Here is a 10,896-nt window from a genome sequence, read left to right on the forward strand (position 1 = left end):
ATATATATATATATATATATATATTGTTACAGACCCGGGGTCAGGGGCGAGAATACCATGAAGGGGTGGAAGCTACCTCGAGTTCCCACAAGACTCTTCGGAATTGCAGGCCGTCGCACATGGATAAGTCCGTGACGCGGTGGGTCGCTAATTGACCGTGAACACCAATAACTCCACCACGTGACTTCGGGTCCTCCGTCCAATGAATACTGGTTACCTACTGGCCACGTGATCTAATTACCAGGGGACACGCCCTCAGTATGCTTTGTTCTAACTGGATTACCTTACCGGATTGTTAGCTGAGCGTAACTGCCCAAGGACGTACCGACTCGGAAAACAGATCATTGGGGATAACGTCCCAGCTGGGCTAGGACACAAACCATGCTGGACCAATGAAGGAAAATATGAAAACGAGCTGGGCACATTTCTACACAAGCATTTATTTACGCTCAAGCAAGGAAAGATATGTGGCACAGTGAATGGGGTTTAATATTATGTACAGCAGGGATAGCAAGGAATTCATGGGGTGTGACAAAAGGCAAGCAATTTACAAAAGCAGACACAGAGCAGACTTATCCCGTTATCACTTCTACAATCTTAACTTATGCTACGACAGGCGCCATCACGTACACACACACACACACAAACCCGAGGGAGATTAGATAGCCAGAAAGAAAGAGAGCTGATGAAGACTAACGGCCTAGCAATACCTGGCGGGGTCGGCCGACCAACGCAACACAGTACACTTTGGGGGACGTAGGAGAGAGAAATACTGGTGTCCAAGGTGTGGGAGGTATGGTGTGGTGCAATATGGGGGGGGTGCGGTGTCGTGCAGAAGAAACTGCAATTGCGAATCTGTAATGGATGCTCTTTTGTTCGTCCAGAGGGGATGAGAGAGAGAGTGAGATATATATATATATATATATATATATATATATATATATATATATATATATATATATATATATATATATATATATATATATATATATATATATATGCGTGAGGCTAAAGATTCCTAGCCTTGTCATGCATAGGTCTGTGATTGCTGTGTGTACCTCCATGGGACACTCTGCTTGAGCATTCCCACCTCATGAGTGCATTATCTCCTGCTGAGTCACTTTGCCAGGGATCGTGAAAGTGTGTGCCCCGCACTGGTCCCCGAAGAACGTCTGTCGCACACCAACCCCGAGTGTAGATGCAGCGACGGCAGATGAGGAGCAGTGAAGAAAGGGCAAAGCAGAGAAGTGGAGAAGTGGAGAAGTGGGGGAGGCAGGCAGGCGGACAAAGTGCAGTTAGAGAGGGCGGATGTCTTCACGATCCGCCTTTTATAAGCCCCGGGCGAAGGGTGGGGTGACAACCTGAAGTGACGCGCCGTGACCTGAATCGCACTTCCCTATTGGGCCACAGCAGTCATAGCCCTGCCCTGCCAGGCTCCTGGGGCAGGAAGCGGTCTCATTCGCACATCCGGCGCGACACGGCCCGGAGCCCCGTACCGAACTCCCAGACCCCCCCCTCCCCGCGACCCTCTTCCCTCGCCACCCATCCTGCCATGTTTTGGCAACTGGACGAGGGTCGTATCGGTCCCACGCACCCATTTGGGGCATCCCCAGTGAGGTGCGGTTGGTGCTGTTAACTTTCTTGGCTTGTCCCTGCATCAAGCGGTCCAAGTGGCCTGAGCCGTGCAGCACACCTCTGTTTGGTGGCGAATTGTATCGATGTGGAGGTGTAAGGAGGCACGGGATGATTTTTCCCATTTGTGGGAGATGTTGGTGGTCGAGTTGGTGAATTTTTGGTGAGCGAAGGGTGAGCAAGGTGAGATTCCGTTGTTCTGTTCAAAACAGAAGTTCTACCATGATCGTCACAAACTCAAAGATTTTCCACCATTACATCAGAATGATGAAGTTAGAATGGAGCCTCCTACGGGTTACAAAAGGTGGATACCAGCTATGATTGTGAAGCAGCATTCTGAGCCACGTTCGTACGTTGTTCAATCCTGAGAAACAGGTGACACTTATCACCATAACCGTTGACATTTACGTAAGAGCACCAGCGTAGCCAATGAGAGTGTCTTCTCGATCAATCTTTCATGTATACTGATAACGCCACGAGTGAGGCCCATGATGGCTCAAGCTGTTCGTCAGACATGAAGCCTTCAGGTGGTGACACGGCACCTACTGTAGATCTGGGTGAGCCAGACAGAGCAGTCGCTCGGTCAGTGTCTTCAGCTCGCTCAGTTACCCCATACATAACTCGTACTCAAAGCAGTCGAATCAGTCGTCGACCAAACAGACTTGACTTGTAATGAACTGTAAATGTTACCCTTGTTAAGTTTGGATGTTTCCTTGCACTGAATTGGATTTGATTTGTTGTAAGGTAATGTCGATTGAAGTGTTTGATCTGTTGTTTCGCTTTGGGACTGAGTTAGACTTTGCAGGCGATCAATGCTTCCATTTATTTTATGATCTCTGATTCAATTTCTCTTACTGAATTGGTTTGAGTTCCTGACAATTTCCTCATGTAACAATAACTTGTTCAATGCTTTTGTCAATCTTGAAGGGGAAGATGTTATGTATATATATATATATATATATATATATATATATATATATATATATATATATATATATATATATATATATATATATATATATATATATATATATATTGTTGCGGCCACTGGTACCGAGACACCAGCTTGTCACTCAGGGGGATTAATCCCCAGTTGTCCTCGGAAGATCCGGACCTGGGGCCACCACTCACAATTAACGTTGTGATACGGTGGGTTGTTTTCGAACCATGAACGCCACCCAGCTAACTACGAGTTCCAGTGTCCACCATCTAATTATTCCGTTTAACTAGAGGTCACGTGGTTACCTGAGCAGGTAGCGTGCCCTCGGCAAAGCACCAATATTATCTGATGAGATTTTAATTAGGGCGGCCGAGCGTTTTAACCGCTGGTGCGTGCCGACGATTTTTGGTCAAATCTGTGGTAATTACCTCCCAGTCTATCGAGGTTCGGACAATGCTAGACCAATGGAAGGAAAGTACAAACACGGACAGGTTGGAAATCGACAAATGATTTATTAATAACAATATAAATAAATAAAAAGAACTTTTTCTTTTGTGAGGTATATAAAGAATAAATTTCAAAGCAAAATCAATCAAAATGCCAGGAAAGACACAAAGAGCAGATGCTTATCAGGGGGGTCGACTTACTTGCAGCTAAACACAGACAAGGGTACCCAACAGATCATTTGGGGGGGGGGAGAAGAATAGTCTCACTCACCAGAGAGTAGCCGTCCATGAAGTGAAAACGTCCTGAAATGCGTGCGTGCGTGTCATGTCCTTTGCCAGCACCCAGCCTTGCCGTGCACCCTCTTGCGAACAGCCTTGAATGCCAGTCGATGTCTGGGAGGGCACTGAGATCGTCTGTCATGGGTTTAGACCCTGGTGTTGTGACATGGGCAGCTTCGCACACTTCACGAAACTGATGACATCCAGTGACCCACACGGTCCATCGGTGACTGACCCACGCCTCACTTGTTGGTGACCGACACGTGCCTCACTCGCCGTCGGCACTGCTCACATCCACACGCGCACCACATGCTCGCTTGCTCAAGCACTGGGAAGGACGAATTGTCTCATTGTTGGTGCTGGTCAGACACCCACATGCGCATCACATGCTCGCTTTCTTCTCCTCTTTTGCGTGCTTTCACCCGCTTCTTGCTCGCTTCTCTTCTTCCTCCCTGGCTTTCTTTTTCATCAGAACGGACCTCCAATTCGTTTTATATTTGCGGGCCGTCTCGGCTGACGCAATCCGCCCCAAGCTCACCCCACCCCACTTGTGCACGGTTACCATGACGACCCATGCGCTCCAAAAAAATGCGGGCATCGGAACTCGCGAAAGAATGTTGCTGAGGAAAAATAAGGGCGGGCGTCAGAGCTCTCTCGTCAGAGCTCATGTATATATATATGTATATATATATATATATATATATATATATATATATATATATATATACATATGTATGAATGTATATATATATATATATATATATATATATATATATATATATATATATATATATATATGTATATATTGTTACAGTTGTGGAAATTCACAGAACACCATTCAGGCTTCCCAGAGATCAGTTATGTTGATAAGTGTGTGTTCAGATTAGATTTCCCCACCGATGTCTTAAGGAATTTATTCGTGGAACCGGGCTGTGATCTTTGATTCAGCCATTATTCTTTTGCTATCTTTATTTTGGAACAACCACTACTTCAACAACCACAACCGCCTGTCAACAACCACGCCATCCCCACCACAGCGCCAACCACAACCACCATCTCAACAACCACGCCATCCCCACCACAGCGCCAACCACAACCACCATCTCAACAACCACGCCATCCCCACCACAGCGTTAACCACACTGCAACAACATCTCAACAACTCCCGCCCCGAAATCCATCAGAACGGGTAAACAGAAATGACGGTTGGAAAACAACAACTGACCCCAGCCGAGCTCTGTTGGAATTTTCCCTCAGAAGAGCGAAAGAAAAGAATGTCCGTGATTGGGCCAAAAGAGCGGGCCAAGAGGAGCCGAGCCAAACCCCCCTGGAATGTCCCCCCCCCCCCGCACGCCGTGAAGGGAGGGGCGAGGCGCCGGGGCGATAAAAGGCCGGGCTGAAACGCCAAGAAGTCCGTCTGGGTTCGCCGTGGAGTTGAGTGGAAGTCTGGGAGCGGAGTCGAGCTGCAATCGTCTGCAGTGTGGGAGTTGCAGTCTGGGAGTGCAGCAGAGTCTGTCAGCGAGTGGAAAGAGAGTCCCTCTGCTTGGTCTCTCTCTTTGGTTGACGGATGCGCCGCTGGAGCCGGAGAGGAGTCGCCAGCCGGATTGCCATTGAAGGCATGGTTGGAGTCCAGCAGAGTGCAGGCAGGGCCACCGAGTGTTGCCAAACCAGGGCCCGGCGAGTCACCACGAGGGTGACAGGTAACCAGCACGGCCTCTCGGAGCTCTTGCGGTCTCCACAGCTCCGTGAACTATTGAAGACCCACGAGGTCCAGTTCTGCCCTTTTCTTTCTTGGGGTTTTTCTTTGTATGAACGTTGTGGCGCCATGTCCTTAAGTAGAATTGTAATAAGTGTACATAATAAATAGAACGGTTGTAGTTCTTTGTCTTGCTTGTTCCTGTATTGCTTTATTGACTACATGATTGCATACGTGTTTGATTGCATACGTGTATGACTGCTTACGTGTGTACAAATAAATGTCATTGTGTGAATGTTCACCTGTTCGTTGCGTCCTTTCCCCCAATTGAGCTGCTGTATTGCGTTCGGGATATTAGCTGGCTTGTAAATAGCCAATAAAGTAATTGGATCCGGCGGGGCTTGGCGATATACACCGCTCGGTAAATCGCAAACGGAGCGAGCTGCTTAAGCGGCTCGTTTCCAAGCAGATCCCGTTGAGGTGTAATTCCCCGGCATTTCTGTCTGCGCGCATACTTAGGTAAATCGACAATTCGGCGATCGGACCCTGTCGCGCGTGGACAGAATAGTTGGCTGATTTACGGTATGATTAAAAACACACCCGTAGCTGGATTTCGGCGTTGATCCGAAAGCTGTGACTCGGTTTGCCATGTCCGGTGGGCACGCGGCGGCGATTAGTTAAAAGCGGTCGCTCGCATGCCGTAGTGGCGGGAAACCACAACAATATATACTTATGTACAGTATATATATATATATATATATATATATATATATATATATATATATATATATATATATATATATATATATGCCTGCTGTTTGCTTCATGGTGAGGGTGGTGGGCTATGGATCTTCGGGTCCTGAGTTCAAATCCCGCTCAGCTGTTGAATTAATATCAGGTGGGGTTAACTCGGCCAGTCATCCTTCTGAGGTCAGCAAAATGAGTGCCAGCATGCTGGTATACTGTGTCAGAGTGGCGACCCGTTCAGGATTGTTCCCATGAGCCAAGGAGACTGCTTTAGCAGCACCAACACTCTGCAAGGAGTATGGTCCCAATCTCCTTCCAGACGTGTGTATATATATATATATATATATATATATATATATATATATATATATATATATATGTATTTGTGTATATATGTATTAATATATGTGTGTGTGTGTATATATATATATATATATATATATATATATATATATATATATATATATACATATATATACATATATACATATATTTATATATGTGTGTGTGTATACATATATTTATATATGTGTGTGTGTATATATATATATATATATATATGTATTTATATATGTGTGTGTGTATATATATATATATATATATATTTGTGTGTGTATATATATGTATATATATATATATATATATATATATATATATATATATATATATATATATATATATATATGTGTGTATATATATATATGTGTGTGTGTGTATATATATATATATATATATATATATATATGTATATATATGTATATATATGTATATATATGTATATATATGTATATATATGTATATATATGTATATATATGTATATATATGTATATATATGTATATATATATATATATATATATATATATATATATATATACTGTACCTGTCCACCAAGTTTCATCCAAATCTGGCCACAACTTTTCGAGCTATGGTGCTATATATTAGTTTAGCCCTATCTCTGAATGGTGAAGAATCACTTTAAAAATGGTCTGATCCGGATTCGGATTTTCACCAAAATTTAATCAATACCTTACTGTCACACACCCAACATGTCCACCAAGTTACGTCCGAATCCGTCTGCAACTTTTTGAGATATCGTTCTTTATATTAGTTTCGCCCTTTCTCTCAATGGTGAAGAATCACTGAAACAATTATCAGACCCGGATTCAGATTCGGATTCGGATCTTCATCAAAATTGAATCACTTCGTTCTTGTCACACCCCCAACCTGCCCACGAAATTTCATTTGGCTCCATCCTCAACCTTTTTGAGATATTCTGCACACAAACAAACAGACAAAGAGGGGTGAAAACATAACCTCCTTCAGCTTTCAGTGGTGGAGGTACCTAGAACGACACTCGGTCGATACCTCCACCAGGCTGAACACAATTTATATTTTGTATCACCTTGATAGGCCAGATTTACATCCCGGCCTTTTCCGAAATCTAATCAGCTTGCTCTTGTTATCTACCCAACTCATCCACAAAGTCTTGTCTTAACCCGTCCGCAACTTTTTGAGACATCCTGCTCACAGACAGACATACAAGGGTGAAAACATAACCTCTGTCCACCTTGGGTGGAGGAAGTAGTGAATGTTGTGAGTGAATGTAAATGTTGAGGTCTGTCATGTTACAATCTGAACTCCTCTCTCGTGATGCAGCAAACCTCGGTTCAAATTCCATGTGCATGTTCGTTCATTATCTACGAATGACCTTGTAATTCACATAAAAATACGTTGACCTCTCGTTTTATCTTTTTCTGCATGTGGTGTGTTTATATACATGCGCCACACCGAGCATTAAATTGATATAAAATATATGTTAAATCTCTAAGTTCAGATTCACAGTCAGCATGGAAGGAAAGCGGGGTGTGAAAGAATCAAATGGCTTTCATAGCTCCCAGTGTCTGTCTGGGTGTTTCTGTCAATGGTTGCAATCTCGTCAAGCGGGTGTTAGAATGTGGAACGGAGTCCTCTGAGGCCCAAAGGTATCCACATGTGTTTTCTGGGATCATGTTTTGAGGACCAAGTTATGATGTGTTGTTATTATATCTCTGAAACCCAAACAGCCTCCACTTGTCTGATTGATAGCTTTGCCATCTCCAACAACTCTCCTAAATGAGTTGCTCCCAGGGTGATATTTACCCCCGTGCGTAGCGCAAAGCCAGGTTAGGCACTTGGTTTACTCGCTGTCTGTCTGTTTGACAGATGTCAGTCTATGATAAAGGAACTACTTCATTTCTGGTCTTGTACCTAATGGTCTATCCATGTTTTGTCTCCTCCCTACCCCGGTGTCTGCAGGGCATGTGTGACCCACCAGCAATCCACTTCTGGTGAAACTTCCAAAATGCAGCATCACTGCTGATGTCCACTCTTCATTCCTCTTTATTTTCCCTGCCTGTGAAACCTATTTCCATATTCTCTTTAATCTCATTCTTCCCTCTATGTCCAAACACAGCTGTTCACCACCATCTCAGATCATCCCACCCCCCAATCCAAGTCCATGATCTTTGATCCACCTACTAACTCTCCCGCCTCTCGGCTGGCACCCCTTCCTCACACCTTGCTCAGTTTGATGCTGTGGAAACCAAGGCCTTCTAGATCATTGGAATCTCCCACGATGAAGCTGAATCGATGGGACAATCACTTTCCCATCAAAAACAGGTTGATGGACCCTCTGTCTTCTACCACATCCTTTCTGGTCTTGCACGCTCTGCTATTTCCATGCTTTATACCCCCAGGTATCTGCAAGGCACGTGCGATCAACCATCCACCCCATTCTCATGAAACTCCCAAAGTCCAGAATCGCTGCTTACCTCCACTCATTCGTTCCTCTTTATCCCCGTCTGAGGAACAAATTTTCCTTCAATATCATTCTTCCCTCCAGGTCTTCAAGGCAGCTGTTCACCACCATCTCAGTTCATCTTTCTCCCCCCTCCCGCCCCCCCCCCGCAATCCAAGTCCATGATCTTTTCTCCACCTATTAACTCTCCCCAAGCTCACCTCTTTTCTGTTTCTGGTTTTTTTTTTAAACAAGGTCTAAAGCTCGGATTCGAGTTGCCACTCGCTCACGCACACACATGGATATAATGATGAGACAAACACTTAACGCAGCCACTGAGCTTGGGGGAAGTGTCGTCACTTCCCAGGATACTCTGAGTACCAGAGACGTCATAACAATGGCGCCGGTTTTTCCACTGCACTCAGCGGGGCACTTTCTCAAGAGTAATTTCATCACCCTCATGGATGCCAACAGATGGGGATTGTCCATGCTCTATCTTTTCTTAAATGCTGAGCATGAAGCAAGGAAGCAGCATGTACCATTCTTTAAAGTCTTTGGTATGACTCGGCAGGGGTTTGAACCACCAGAGTGGATGCTCTAACCATTACATCACCGAGTCTCTTTTCAAATTTCCAGTTTTTCCGTCGTGAGAGTTTGCTTTGGTCCATTTTGTGTGTCCTCCCCTTCCCCTCATGCAGTGTATGTCCTCCCCTTCCTCTCATTCTTCCCCACATCCCTTATTTGTCCAAGTCCCCCTCTAATTTGTTCCTTAACCCTGTTGGTGTGCTTCATCCCTCTCTTTCTGCTGTTCCTTTTGTTGCGTTATGTCCTAATCCATTCCATGTTGTAGCTCCTCTAGAAACGTCGCTTTGTATACAAGTCGGCAGCTGATTAGCTCCGTGATGACATTACTGCGTCACTTCCATTTCCGGGTTTGTTCCATCGTCACTGCATGGGGGACGCTTTGCCTTGGCCTCCTATTGAGGACGTGGTGTGTAGAGCGGCTGTGCCTGAGCACGCACCTCGCTTGACAAGCTGTTTCAAGCCACGTGGCCCAGGTCTCTCCAGGTTTATCACCAATGCTGTGACTGATCTCTCCCCATTTCACAGCAAAAACTCAACCATGAGTATCAAGGAGCTTTCAAAGGCCTCCGGGATAAAGTTGTGGAAAGGCACGTGGCTCTGATTACAGTATTGCTGTGTTGGGGCCAGTCCAACCCGTGGGAGTGGTGGAGTTGGGTGTTGGTGAGGAGGGAGGACGCCGGCATGATGACTGAGGCTCAAGGGGAAGAGCGGCCTAGCAGGTGTAGTTCACACTAGCAGCGCTCGGAGCTCACTCGCTGTCTGGGCAAACAAAGTGCTCCGGATGCTGGAGTGGGACACACTCGGTCTCGTGATGATGTGCGGGACGCATGGTCCCGGGTTCTGGGCCGGTAGTTACTGCTGCTCTGCATCTGCAGGTCCGTTCCTGTGGCCCGTTTGCAGGGCCTGGGCACACGGACCACAGCAGTGCTCACTGTGCATCCTGGGTGTTTGCAGGTCTTGCTCGACGTTTGCGGACATGGTGCAGATTTTCTTGTCGCTGATGCCAGCACTCCGTGTGCCCTGTCTGAGTGAGCTTCGAGCCGTGAAGACTCCGTGCTTGGACACCTTTTGCTATAACAAAAAATGTCAATTTCTGCTTTCTCACTAATTTGCATTTTCATTCCATATATTTATTTCATACAATTTTATATGATTATTATTCTTTTTCTAAAAAAAAAATATATATATATATATATATATATTGTAAGTTTGTTTTGTATTTGTAAACTTGACAAATATCAGTGTTCGGACTGCTTTGTGGAGTGTTTGAAGTTCTCAACAAACTGAAATGAAAAAAAAAAAGGAGTCTGCTTCTCTATACTCAAGCTCACCTATTTAATGTCTTTTTTGTTCATCTGGGGTTAGTTTCTGTTTATGGAGCAGGCAACACCTCTTCAGCTTTTCGCTTTGGTGTCTCATGTCTTTGGTGTGGAGCACTGTCTCGTGGTGAGATTGAGATAATCTTCACGAGGGAAGTTGCAATCTCTTTGATTTTCTGCACCCATTTTGGTTGCTCGGTGTGGCTGCACTCTGTGTGGTCTTAGTTTTGAAGGAGGCCTGTGTTCCTTCATTACCTTTTTATAACTGTATACCATCATTGGGAATTTTGTGTTTAAAAGTAGCTTTTCTTGTATGATTTTCTCCAAGGTGGGGCTTGTGTCCCTTGCTGCTTATAAGGTGTCACCAATGGCACTGTTGCTGAGTTGTGCCAAGAAGGTAAATATTGACAGGACTACACTCTTTCTCCATGCTCGTTGACCCTTTGCTCATTGATACTGCATGCCGTTTGCTCA

At 44.8% G+C, this 10,896-nt stretch overlaps 1 long non-coding RNA gene across 1 annotated transcript in view; it reads left to right on the forward strand.

Moving 5' to 3' along the window:
* The window catches only part of LOC147018914 (uncharacterized), a 45,601-nt gene extending 35,326 nt beyond the window's left edge, over positions 1-10,275 (forward strand). The window contains exon 3 of the long non-coding RNA XR_015062584.1: positions 10,058-10,275. This is a non-coding gene — a long non-coding RNA (uncharacterized LOC147018914). The remainder of the gene's footprint in view (positions 1-10,057) is intronic.
* The last annotated feature ends 621 nt before the right edge of the window (positions 10,276-10,896 follow it).

The sequence above is a fragment of the Eptatretus burgeri genome, chromosome 10, assembly GCF_056783735.1.
Source record: "Eptatretus burgeri isolate ZD-2024b chromosome 10, Ebu_testis_v1, whole genome shotgun sequence".
Taxonomy (NCBI): Eukaryota; Metazoa; Chordata; class Myxini; order Myxiniformes; family Myxinidae; genus Eptatretus; species Eptatretus burgeri.